General features: G+C 42.2%; 1 protein-coding gene across 3 annotated transcripts in view; it reads right to left on the bottom strand.

Annotated features, from left to right (window-relative positions):
• DAB1 (Dab, reelin signal transducer, homolog 1 (Drosophila)) overlaps positions 1–14,280 on the bottom strand; it is a 1,114,753-nt gene that overhangs the window by 779,582 nt on the left and 320,891 nt on the right. For all 3 annotated transcript variants that reach the window (XM_015566970.1, XM_006768369.2, XM_015566969.1), the window contains one exon: positions 8,044–8,206. The gene's annotated coding sequence lies outside the window, so the exon portion shown is untranslated. The remainder of the gene's footprint in view (positions 1–8,043; positions 8,207–14,280) is intronic.

The following is a 14,280-nucleotide window of genomic DNA, read 5'->3' on the forward strand; positions in this document are numbered from 1 at the left end:
GATCCGCCTGGCAGTTAAGAGGTTTTATTCCCTCCCTAACTTCAGGGGAAAATCCCTACCTGGGTAAACAACCCTTTTTGGAGAGGTGACTTTGGTTAAAACACATAGTGCCAAGAAGGTGAGCAAACATATTAAGAATAGTATGCCATATATGCCAGGTCCCTTGAAACAGCAAGGATGGACCAGCTCCCGGCAGTGCTCAATAAATATTTATTAAAGAATGAATAAAAGAATAAATAACAGTATTGCATTTTTAGTTCTATCCAGGTTGCCATATTCTAAAGGAAATTCTCCAAGCTATACAGTTGACCTGGGACGAAATGTTTTTGTGCACATTACTTAATAAAAAGATCTCTGGGTCAACTAAAAAATTTAAAGTCAATATGAAATTGATCCTCATCAGCACTTTCTCCTTCAAACATGGAGACAAAAGGACATTTCTGAAATATATGTATTAGTGTTGCATTTTCTGCTCCAGAGATTCAGCAATCGTTGTCACCTCCAAGTCCAACCATCATTAATTTAGGGGGCATCCAGCATAATCAGCAACAGGCTCCTTGGCAGCATAAATCAGAGACCATTCTAGAATTTGGGGTGGGGGGGGTCTCTAAGCTGCAAACAGAGCCATTTCCTTTCATGCTCCTTTCGCTCAGAAGTCATTGGGCACTATTTAAATTAAGCTGAAGAGCTTTTGGCTATATTTCAAGGACACTGCAGAATCATCAGCAAATCTGTCCTCTTCAACTGTGCAGGGAAAGGGTGTAGACAACCAAAATAATATACAACAGCAACTTCTCAGGAACTTCCATCCCATTTTGCTCAGTTTAACAGCCAGGTAAATCAAGATGTGCCGGGGGTAAGGTAGGGGGGATGGAGGAAAGCAGTCAGCAGATGAGAAAAACAAAACTCTTCTTGATGGAGGAAACAATGTGCAAGAGCTAGATGTAATGGGTGTGAAAATGCTTGGACACAACATCTGGCACACAACTGGGTCCATTACTTGCAGTGAGGGCTGCAATGATCTGTTGAGACTGTCTTCTGGTGGAATTGGGAAAATGGTTCCAGAGCTCTTGCTTTTGTAGCAAGGATACTGATATGGATGCATGTTTGTGCCCCCCACTCCCCAGATTCATATGTTGAAATCCTAATCCCCAATGTGAGGCAGGGACTTTGGGGGATAATTAGGTCATGGAACCCTCAGGAATGGGATTAGTGCCCTTACAAGAGAGCAGAAAGCTGGCTTCCTCTCTGCTCTCTCTGTTATATGAGGATACAAGAAGATGACTACCCACAAACCAGGAAATGAACCCTCATCAGACACTGGATGTGCCAGCACATTGGTTTGGAGTTCCCAGGCTCCAGATCTTTGAGAAATAAAGACTTGTTGTCTAAATCGCCTGCCCATGGTATTTTTGGTACAGCAGCATGAGCTGACTAGAACGGATATGAAGTCACAGCATCTGGTCTGACTTTCCTCTCTGTTAATTCTGTAGAAAGGTGCAGTGTCACAGCTTGAGTGCCTCCATACCCAGAACCAGCTAGTGAAAACCAATGCTGTTGCCTTGAATATGTCTTGGAGAAAGAGTTTCTTCAGGAGGCTTCACTTTTCTCCCAGTCGGTGTGTAGGCTGGACACGGAGTGGGCCTTGATTACTTGGACGCCGAGCCTAACATGCAAAGGAAAAATGGAGGAGACTCCCCAGGATAAACATCCCCAAATTTCAGGTGAGGGCCCTCCAGGCTAAAGCTCCAAGTGGTCCTGATGATGGTTTGGTGGAGGAAGGTAGGGATGAAGGTGGAGAATGAACGCTGAAGAGGATTATGAATATTTGCAATGAGGAAAGCTTTATCTCAAAGTACACCCCTTTGAGCTTGGTGGGAGGTGTCAGGCTTTAGCTTCCACAGTGTTACCTGAGCTTCTGTGAACCAGGCTGGATTCTGTCTCTCCTGTTTCCTTAGATGCTAAAAGCATCACAGCTAATCAAAGGTGTCGTTTGACACTGTCAGTCACAGACACCACAATTCCATCCTTATCTTGTTTCTAGTGATTCATAGAAAGTGTATTCACAGACCCAACTATTAAAGTCCCTCATATTTTGACCCTTGGGGCCTCCTTACTGTGTGTGTGCACCAAATATTTGAAAATATGATCACATGTAATGTCACAGCAATACCATAAGAACGTAGTATTATTTCCATTTTTAAAATGAGGTTCATAGTGGATAGGACACATGCCCAAATCCACACAGCTAGTGGAGCCAGGGCTTGAGCCCATTGCCCTGACCTTGAATTTTTAAATCCATTCAGCTTTTGCATTTTGAAAGCCAGTTAAAGTTGAGATTTGTGCTATCTAGCCTTGTTGAGAAAATTATTTGCATAAATCCTGACCTTCATGATATCCTCTGGTCTCCAGCCTGATATTCCCCTCTGTACATGACATAACTTCAGAACATGGCTTACACACCCCCTCTGGCTGTTCCCTCCTGAGATACTTGGGATCATGCATCTCCCACTGAGTCAATCCTAATCCAAAGCTATTCTTTCTACTTCACATTTTTAAAAATATTTTAATTAATTTATTTGTATATTTAAAAAAGCTCTGCATACACATCATATCATATTATAAAAGAAAAATATAAAGAGGGAAATGAAAGTCCTTATCCCTAATATCTCGATGCATTGTCTTCAACTTTTTTTAGATGTCTATGTCTATATTCCTACACATGTTTGCAACAAAATTGGAACTGTGTTGTGCATAAAGTTCTGAAGTCTGCCTTCATGTGTATATGCTATTAAAAACATTGAAAATTCTCTATAAACATTTTATTTAATGACTACATTATTTGAATGTGAAAAACTTCAGAAAAACATCCTCCTCATTGTTGGAAAATTTAGGTTGTTTGCCTTTTTTCAAATTGTAAGTAACGTGGAAATAAACATGTTTGTTCGCAAGTCTTTGTCATTTCTGTTTTTAGGATGGAATACTGAAAAAGGAGTTCTGAAATCAAAAGTTGTGAAGTCATTTCAGGCTCTTCCAGATAATTTATCAAGTTAAATTCTCAGCAGCAGTGCTCAATTCTACACTGGAAAATCATTTTTCCTGGAAGATCCCCTCAAAGTGGTCATGAAGGGCAATCTAGATCATCTTGCATTTGTTTGAATAGCAACTGACTTTATCTAGGCTGGACACATGGTTAAGCTGTATTTCCCAGAGCGCTTACAATTAAGTTGGGGCTTGTGACTGAATTTCGGCCAACAGAATATGAGTGGAAGAAATGTAGACAGCTTCCAAAAAGGCCCTTAAAAATCTTTTTTCTCCCCTTCAGAGACCTCAGAAGCCACATATTAAAAATGATGGTGACATACATAAGATAGAAAAAAACCTGAGTTCCTGAATGATTGCATGAAGAACAACAATGCACTTTTATTGTGTTAAATATTAAGTTGGGAGAGGCTGTTGATTAAGGCAACTACTATTGCTTATCCTAACTAACACAGGGAGTATCTGGTTTACTCAATGATCCCCAAATCAAAAAGGCTCAGCTGGTTCTTTGTGTGTCAGCCATGACTCTGCCTTTGGCTCATGTGGCTTCTCACAGAGCCCCTGGCATCTAACCTAGTATCCAGCAGATAGTAGACTCCTCTGGGTGTGGGCTCATGTATGCTTGTGGAATGAATGAAATCATACAGGAGGCTTATGATTCCAACTGGCTTACAAGTAAGCAAGGTTTACTCTGCCATCTGAAATGGATCATCACCTGGCCTCTGCCCCCTACCATATGTACATTCTTCATCCCCTGAACAAGCCCGTTTCAACTACTCATGGTCTCTGTACACAGCCCCCACAAGAAAAGCCTGATGCTGGGACTGCCCTTCAGAACAGAGGCTGCTGTGCAGAGAAAAGAGGTGTCCCCAGCACAGTCGTTTCTCTTCTTCTGCCGACGCTAATTATAGTTTGCTAAATGCAAACTGGGGAAACATCTCGCCCACCCTAATGAGTTCCAGAATTGGGCTCCTTGTCTTCACAGTAACCCAGAGCAGAAAGCTCCTCCTCCTTCTAAGTCTTTGATCTTTTTTTCTCCCAATGTATCTGGGAAACAGAGAGGTACACTCATAGAGAAGATGAGATTGAAACTGCCCAACTTCCCCACCTTAGGCCCTTTCTTTTGGTGGCTTGCTCTGAGGCAAAGCTGGAGCAGAAGTGGAGGTGTGCAGAAGACACCGCCGGGCTGGCAGGGGGTTAATTACTAGCACACGCATGCAGCACTGTGGTGGCTGACTGGAAATGTGGTTACACAACTCATTATATTGGCACAACAAACTGGAGCTTCCTTGAAGGGCCCCCGCCCATGGGATCACCATGTTGTCATTTTGCTACACAATTATTCCTTTCTTCCATTTTAGTATCACTTGTTGAATCTCCTCCCTCTGTTAAAATCCTTCTCCTCCCTCTAGGACAGTGATGGCGAACCTATGACACGCGTGTCAGAAGTGACACGCGAACTCATTTTTTTGGTTGATTTTTCTTTGTTAAATGGCATTTAAATATATAAAATAAATATCAAAAAATATGTCTTTGTTTTACTATGGTTGCAAATATCAAAAAATTTCTATATGTGACACAGCACCAGAATTAAGTTAGGTTTTTTCAAAATGCTGACACGCTGAGCTCAAAAGGTTCGCCATCACTGCTCTAGGACATCACTAAGAGTCACCACTTCCGTACAGCCTTCCCTGGTTTTAAGTGTGATCTGTAGCCCCTAGCAGCCAAGCACTTGTCCCCATCCATGCAAATCTATCTTTCCTCTGTGCTGTCACTGGACGTAGCACGGCCTCTGTGACACTACTTCCAGGGTCTAGGAAACAGGATTGATGGGTCTCTAAGGTCTTTTCATGCTTCAAACATTATTTTGTGAGTACTTGGGAGTAATTTTAAAATATCATAGCCTAGTGGAAAGGTGGTGGCTTTGACACCAGAAGAAGAGTCTGAGCATCTAATCGGTGGCTTTTGGCTGAATGATCTGGGGAGGACTTACCTGTCATGTATCTGGGCTCAGTTTCCCCATCTGTAAAATAGTAGTAGTGCTGACATTCCTTCACAAGCCCACAGAGTAATTTAAGCTAGGCCATGCCTGTGAAAGCACTTTATAAATGATGGCATTCCATGTTTGTATTAGCCATATTCATTTGTGAAAAGCCTGAGCCTCTCCCTACTCAGGGAATACCATCACTACTGCTGGGTTACACATCTCCGCACACACAGCTCAGCTTCTGAGGATCGTGCCCAACCATCACCAGAGCCTCCCTGCCTGAACAAAGACCTTTATTAAGAATCCCCAGGCAGCTTCACGCTAATAGTGGTGACAGCTTTGGCCACCCTTTCCTGGGTACCAACCACTTGTTAAGCATTAGCTAGGCCCTTGCCACATAAACTGAGTGAAAGAATCAGGCAGGCTTACAGTCAAGTCCTGGATTTGCAAATGAATATTTATGTGATCTTGAGAAAATCGCTTCACTTTTTGACTCTCTGTTTCCTTGTCAATAAATCAGCGGTGCTCGGGCCTACTATGAGGAACTGTTGTGGAAATGAGGATGCAACAACCCACTTAAAGCTCACAGACACAATGCATAGAAGGCACACGACAAAAATGAGTCTCTTTCTCCTACATTCCTTTCAGCACCAAGAATGTAGAATTCCACAATATGAAACATTCATCCAAATAAATAGGAGTGTGATAGATGATGGGTGGCTCCTAGGGGAGTGATGTGAGAGAAAGATTTTGCCAGAATCTCTCTTCCAGTATCACAATGGGGGCCCTGCATGAGCCTTTCACCCACGGTGATCATCACCACAATATTTTACAGTGAGCATTTATTTTTCTTATTAAAAAAATAGGGTATTCACAATGATGCATGTGATAAATATGCCAGCTTTAAACCTTTTAGAAATATTAAAGGTTTCCCAGCTCAATGTTTGACAGACTTGATTAATCCTTTCCACACAGACACTCAGGAAGATAGCTGCGGCTGGGTTTTAAAGCTCCAGGAGTGCTCTCTGACAAAGGGAAAGAAAAGGTAAAGAGCTTTCAAACGAGAGAGAGAGAGAGAGAGAGATCCTCATGCCACAGAACAGACAAAGAATTCGAAGACTCAGAAGGCTTCACAGTATGTGGAGAGTTGGGAGCTGGGGTGGGGCGGAGAGGGGGAGAACCGCACTATAAAATCTCGCTCCTCTGGAGGATTTTCAAATGAAAGGCCCCCATCCAGCCTGACCACATTAGTCTAAGAGTTTTCTTCTCTGCTGGGTTCCCAAATGGATGATGTGGGAGGGGGCGCTGGCAGGGCAGACCCAGGGCAGTACAAATCCAGAGAGGAATACAATGCAAGGTACCATCGTCCCTTCTCATCATCCAGGACTATTCTCCAGCCCACTGCCTGCTCTCTCAGTCACCAGGACTATTTCCCGTGGTGACCTCTCCAATCCCCAACTGGAGTTTCAGCTCCTATAAGAAACAGGAAATACATTTTGGCTATTTTTTTTTTTTGCCCCTCAGCACCTACTCTAGCTTTTGTACAGAACAGGTGCCTAGCAAACATTTGTTAAACAGAGTCGGTGTTTAATGAATCCTTGACAAAATTATCCTAGGATACATGGGGCAAAACCCCTATTTAAGAATCAAACGTTAGAAATTACTAAGAGATTCTGCCTCCTTCTGATTCCCACTCCACAAATGAAAACTGAGCTTAGAAACGAAACTATTGAGATTTCCAAGTAAATCCTCATTTGACAAACAGATATTGACCATCCTGGGTGACGTGGACATGGTCCCCAGCTCAGCCACAGTGCCTGGGAAAGGAGACTTGTTGTCATGTGGGAGGCGCTAGGATGGATGTGCATATGGGAAACCACGCAGGACAAAGGGAGGTACCCCAAGCCCACCATTTATGTTCATGGGGAATGTCAACAAAAAAGGTTTGAGAATGAGTGGCAGACACTTGAGCTGCACACTGAAGGATGCTGGGAAGGCAGCAGAGGGAAGGAAGCATGCCTCCCCATATCACATGTACAGTCTTGAGCTGTGAATTTCCATGTTAACTACAAATAAAACACTTGCTCTGCTAAGCAGCCTCCCCCACAAAACCTTGAAGTGTCTGCCCACTCCGCTGTGGTGTTTTTCTCTGATGTTCAGGTCAATCGCCAATGCCAACTCCTACTTCATTTATATGGAAGCATTTCCAAACACAAAACACCGATATATTTGCCACACGATATTAGAGCGGCAAAGAAGTAATTCAATTATGTGACTTAATCAGTTCAAATGGCTGATGTACAAGGATCGCAGGATGCTACCCTGCTTTCAACTGAGGGCGAATAATTGTTCCATAATTTCTTAATTCTCCCATAAGACACTTTAAATTAAAGAATGTCAATTTGCCAAGCCAGACTGCATTGTATTCTTAAATTGGGCCTGAAATAGCCACGGGATGAAGGGTAATAAGGCAGAGAGCAGAGCCCAGAGTGCCTGGTGCTGTGCAAAATTGTTTAATACGGTCAGACCCTTTAATCTTCATATCTACTGATGCAGAAAGCAGCATATTTCTGTCACTTATGATAAGAAACATTACTCTTTAAATTCCTTGGTGAGGCCTGCCGATCTTAGGCAGCCAAGATAGCAGGAATCTCCATTTCTGTGTCTGTGAACATTTCCCCCCCCCCCTTAAATTGGTTTTATTCTAATCCATTTAGTCTCCAATTTAAGCCAGAGACAAGTAACCCTGATTGCAAACACACAGGAGAACAAAGGCTTGTGCCTTTCAGTTCTCAGATTCCACTGGCCACCATCTTCTTGGATAAATCAGTGATTAAACAAAGAATGAACCTGAGAGACTGGGCTACTATAGGACAGGCAGTTAGTTCCAGAAAGTAAGAGAATTGGAGCAGCTTTTGAGAGATACAAAATCATGCTCAAAAGTTGAGGGTGCAGAGGGGGGAGATGGGGATGATTTGAATTATTTGCGTAAAAGAACCAAGCATTTTACTCACGTGTGTCCTAGAAAATGGTTTGGTCAATGTGTCCAGGCTGGGTGGGGGTGATGCTGGGGAAAGGCGGGTCCTGAGGTCTGGACTGAAGAAAGTGGCTGATGTTTTCCCAAGATTGCCAGGGCCACGAGTCAGGAATTGTCATCGAGAGAAGCCAAGAACATACCTGCATTGAAAGAAGTATATGTCAGTTTCAAAAGCAAGCCACTGAAGGAGAAAGGAGGATGAAGTACACAGTTGTCAGAATGGAGCATCATTCTGAGGCATATGTGATGCATGAGGTGGGCCTGGGGCACAGAGATCATAGGAATCATGACAGGCTAAACAAAAGGGAATGTGTGCCTCTGTACCTAGCCTTATGCTGGACAACGTGGAGGGTACAAACTAAGCATAAAACATTCGTCAATTTTTAGTTTAAGAATTTGGACTGGGTTATACATACATAGTCTAAAATTCAACAGGTACAAATTATACATTCTTTTCCTTGAGTGAATCTATCTGTAGGATAAATACCTAGAAGGAGAATTATTGGGTAAAAGAAACATCTTTTAAATTTTGATAGGTACTGTCAAATTACCATTTATAAAGGTTGTACAATTTTACACTATCTACAGCAATATATGAAAGGATAACTTTCCCATGCCCTCACCAACAGAGCCAATCACAGTTTTTTTTATTTAAAGAGACATGAGATATAAGGCATACAAATGGCAATCATAGTGCTAATATTTAATGAAAGATCACAGCAGTTTAGGTACAGTTTTAGTCTCTCTACATATTAATTCATTTATTCCTAGCAGCAGCTCACTGATGTAGGGACTATTATTATCATCATTAAACAGATAAGGAAATAGCAACAGAGAACTTGAGAGAACCAGAAACACCAATCAGAAAGGATATATGCACCCCTATGTTCATAGCAGCACAATTCACCATAGCTAAGATTTGGAAACAGCCTAAGTGCCCATCAGCAGATGAGTGGATTAGAAAACTGTGGTACATATACACAATAGAACTTAAGAATCTTGTTCATGGCCAAAGCTATGAAAGACAGAGCTGGGATTCCAACACTGGCACAGAGCAGTTCTTTGTAGCTCAAATTCTTAACTGATAGCTCTTTTTCCAGAAGGTGGGATGTCATCTATGGTATGTGTTATAACAGGTACACAAATAGGAGAGTTGAGGTGGGGCATGTATGCAGGAAATCAGAGAGACCAGTTCTTTCTACTTAATGAAAGTAGACACAGGCTATTAACTGGGGAAATGTTGGGCTATAGTGATTGATAAGGAGCACTCTAAGAACATAAGAACACGTTGACACATTTTTCTTATTTTTTCTTATCTCTTTCACTGTGAAAATTCTATACCCATTCATGATGAATTAGGGTGGTTAAAACTTTGAAACTGAGTGTGTGCTGCAGTCAAGTGAATGTGGCACATTAAGTACCATACACGGGGTTCAAATCCAAGTTCTACCACTCTTTAGCTGGATGACCTTAAGTAAGTTATGTACCTTTCTTGAAACTCGCTCTTTTTCAAATGAAAAAATAAATGAGCCTATAACCCCAGAAAGATTTTTATGACAACTATGTAATAAATATCATTAGTTGCAAACAATTTCTACCTACTATTTGACCTTATCCCTCCCTGCTTCTCTTTACAGACCCTCTGCTTTCATCAACTTAGTGTATTTCCTTTTCTTAAGCATGATGGAATGTTTCAGTCCATGCTGAAATACTCCCTCCCAAGTCCTATCTGTAAGAATTCTACCATTCCACTGGTGTGTGTGGCTCAGTTGGTTGGAGCACCATTCTGTACACCAAAAGGTGGCGAGTTTAATCAGGCCTTTGGGCATGTGTGAGAGACAACTAATCAATGTTTCTCTCTCACATCGATGTGTCTCTCTCTCTCTCTCATTGATCTCTCTCTCTCTCTCTCTCTCTCTCTCTCTCTCTCTCTCATTCTCTCTCTCTCTCTCTCATAAATTTAAAAAAGAAAATAAAAAAGAATTCCACTATTAAGCCAGCTAGGTCTGCATCAGATGCCACCAACTACAAAAAGTGCGTATTCACCAATGCCCTTTGCAAACCTACCCCTAAGTGGTTTGAATTCCTAAGTACCATCGGACTCTACTACTTTTAAGATATTAATAATCATAATACAGGCAGTTAACAAGGGCTTTAGTGCATAACAGGCACTGTTCATAACACTTTATATATTTCTACTTCAGTTAATCCTCTCCACTTGTGATAGGCATTGTTATTATCCCCACTTAGACATAGTCATGAATGTCGGTCATATTTGTAGGTCTTTTCTGCACAGCTAGACTGAAGGCTCAAAAGGGCAAAGAGAATCTGTGCAAAATATTTAAAGATGTATGTTTAGAAGGCAAAGAACCTGGGTTCCAGTCTTGGTCCTACTGCTGTGTGATATTCGGCAAGTTACCGAACATCTCCAGGCATCAGTTTTAATTTGGAGAAGGGGATGCTAATAATACCTACTTTGAATAGCCATTATAAGGTTTAACTGAGTTTGTAGATACAAGAATTTGAAACAAGGTGTGGCAAATGGTGAGCATTTAAATGTCAGCTTATGTTATTATTTAAATAGCTATATAGGTTTCTGACAAAATGCTTGCTTCATAACTTTGCATCCCTATTCTCTCTGCCTGTGCCACTTTTCCCACCTCCACCGATCACTTCACTGCCAACTCGAAGAACATAAGGTCTAGGTCTCTGGATCTACCTCCAGCATCTTCTGCCCCCTTGCTAGGGAGCACTCCTTCTTTTGCCTCCTCTATTACTTTATGCCCAATCCTCTTGCACCATTTACCTCACTGTGCTGCAATTCCTTGTTATAATTCCTGCTCAGAATTATGAGCTCCCTGAGGATGGATGATGTCTTGTCTATGTTTAATCCCTAATACTTTAGCACACTGCTAGCTACCAGGAGCTGGATGCTCATTATGTACCTGTTAAGTGAATAAATAGATGTTTTAAAATAAATACCCACCCCTGTCCTGTGTGGCTAAGTTGGTTGGGCTTCATCCCATGCACCAGGAGGTTGCCAGTTCAATTCTTGTAAGGGCACATGCCAGGGTTCTGGGCTCCATCCCCAGTAAGGGGCTTGCAGGAGTCAGCCAATTGATGTTTTGTTCTCACATTGATGTTGCTCTCTCCCTCTCCCTTCCTCTCTCTCTAAAAATAAATAAACTATTCTTTTAAAAATAAATCCTATATAATAAAGGGCTAATATGCAAATTGACCAAACGATGGAACAACCTGTCACTACGATGCCCACTGACCACCACTGGGGAGACGCTCAATGCAGGAGCTGCCCCTGGTGCTCAGTGTACTCTCACAAGGGGAGTGCTGCTCATCCAGAAGCCCTGGCCTCCACAGCAGTGCTAAGGATGTCCTACTGTGGGGAGCAGACCTACGCTGTAAATCAGACATCCCCCAAGGGCTCTCAAACTGCGAGAGGGTGCAGGCCAGGCTGAGAGAACCCCCCAAGTGCACAAATTTCATGCACTGGGCCTCTAGTTAATTAATAAATGCTCAAATGATTAGATAGGAAAAAGTACCAATTCTTAGCTCACTACTACATAATTCACTAAAAAGTCATTCAGTCTCCCAAAGCTTAGAAAAGAAACTCTACTAAAACTAAATGTTTTATAAAAATAGAGGAGAGGGTCCTGTCAGGGACCCATGGCATTGCTATCAGCCACACATACACAGGCCACGCTTCCAAGCTATTGATGTTTTAGTGATCGACATTGCAGAAGTATAGGATCACCAGCAGTTCATCAACTGAAGACACTAACAAGCACACTGGCTGCTCAGATAGAAGCAGAGCATGTGGAAGGAAAATAATAATTAACTCCTAAAGAGAGGGGCAAGTAAACATTCTACTAAAAGGGGGAAAAACTCCCAAACAAATATAATCTCCTTCAATTATGCTATGAGCATTAAAATTAATGGTGTTGGTTTTTCTGTGGTTTGGGTAGTCATTGTATATAACAAGCCGAACTTAACTTCATAGGGAAAAGGGAAATAAATTAAATGTGCGGTGTCTCCGGAAACTTCATTTTCTGAGTGAATAGCCAAGTTGATGCACATCACCAGAGTGTCTGACAATCAGGTTTCCATACTGGTGTGTTCTAAATGGGAAAGGAAGCCAACTCTTCATTTAAATTATATTGCAAATCACTTCTTGCCCGCTGAATGGCATTCAGCTGCAGTAGGTGGCTTTCACTGCCTGGCCCCCAAATAGGACATTGGCTGATTAATGCTAATTTGAAATGTTTTCTTGGGGGGAGGGGGTGGGCATACTATCTTGGTGCATGTGAGGCGGAGGAAATTTTATGGTGGGTGACTGACTCAAAGGCCAACAGCATATTTGCCATCAGATAAAAATACACATTCACAAACATACCAAGACAAGTCAATTATTCCCTGATTCACCGTTCCCTGAGTCCCTTTGTGTAAAGAAAACTATTCATGCTCCCCATCAGACGGGTACACAGAATCATAGCAAACAGGCCCCGGATTCCGCTAGTCTATATTATATTTCCCAGGGCACCTTCCTCTGTGGAAGTCATTAGTTTTGGTCTTTTTGTTCCCGATTTACATACACAGACATTTTGCTAAGTGAGCTCAGCTTTAGTTCCAGACACAGAACAGTTAGGAAACATAATTTTGATGAACTGGAAAAAAAAGAAACAAAACATGCTTTGTAATTTTTTGATGTGGGTGACTGGGAATTTGTATTTCTCTACCTTGATAACTGATAGGTGGATAAACACTAAAATCAGTGCTCACAAGCTTATGATTCTCCCCCTCACACACACTTAATAGTTCAAAGAAACAAACAAACCCATCTTTGTGTTTTAATTACTCCCAATATAATGCACTTGAGTCAGATCATTCAAAAATAAAGAAATTAATCAGAACCGACATCTGAAAGAATTAACATGAGCCATCATATTTCACTTATTAAGTCAGCAACACTCTTTGAAAAGAAAATAATAATCAGTGCAATTCATCTAACTCAGGGAGGGGAGGGCGACCCTGCTCCCGGGTGTCCAGTCACATGGAGCATGCTCCCTGGACATTGCTGTCACTGATGATACGGAGTATGCGGCATAGAGTTGGGATTGTTTGAGTCAGACATTCTGGCATGGAATCCTAGTAACTGTTCCCTTCTTGCAAGGTTGTTGTGAGGATTTGAAGTGAACTAACTAATGTGCCTGTCATCAAGTAGACACGTCATAAATGAGAGCTACTATGACAATGTCTTTAAAACAGAACACCTTTCGGCTTTTATCCTGCCATACTACCATGATAATAAGTGAGTAGTGCTAGGATATTGGTTCTCAGTAGATCTAATGGGCTAATTTATACATACATAAATAGCCAGCATGCCATAAGGTCACATTTTCTGTTGTGTGTTTAACTCAATGTGTTTCAATAGCAGAAAGCTAATTTCCATGTGGGTCTTTGACCTTTACAATTACTGGGTGTACTGCTCTCAAGTGACAGGGTCTTTCCTATACCTGACACTGATTTGCGAAATTAGATGTCGGGAACGCTGAAACATAATTCTTATGAACAAGACAACAGTGTAACAAGCCAGGGACTATCTCAATAAACTTGACAACAGCAAAGTCTTGGTGGCCATCAAGTGACCAGCCTTCTGCCATCACAGGCTTGTGGAGCAGCTCAGGACGGTTAGGCAGGGGAGTATGGATAGACCTATGAGCAGGTTGCACAGCTATCGTGAGTACACGGGGTGCTCTGCCCTGTAATGAAGCGGTGATTCTCAAACTACATGTGAGAGTCACCAGGGGAACATCACAAGCCACTGAAATTCGGGCTCCTTCAGACCAAGTGAGTCACAGCCTCTGGGAGTGGAGACTGTACACTGGAAAGTTTTTACAGGCTCTCCAGGCTATTGCAATGTATAGCCTGGGTTGGGGGGGGGGGGTCACCGGAATAAAGAAATGTTCTGATTGGTTGATGGTCTTAAAAATCAGGTAGTCTTTCCTTTCATAAGAAGGCTGAAAAGTGTGGGAGCAACAACTGGAAAAGCAGACCCCCCAACTAAAGAGAGAAAGCAGGAAGAATGGGGTGGGATCTCCTGATGGGGAGAAGAGGATAAGTGGTAATTAAAGCAGTGGGTGGTGCCGCCCTAAGGATGTTGCCATAGGAGACAGAGCTGGCCTGATGCGGGGAGGCGGGG

The sequence above is a fragment of the Myotis davidii genome, unplaced genomic scaffold (assembly GCF_000327345.1).
Source record: "Myotis davidii unplaced genomic scaffold, ASM32734v1 scaffold79, whole genome shotgun sequence".
Lineage (NCBI taxonomy): Eukaryota > Metazoa > Chordata > Mammalia > Chiroptera > Vespertilionidae > Myotis > Myotis davidii.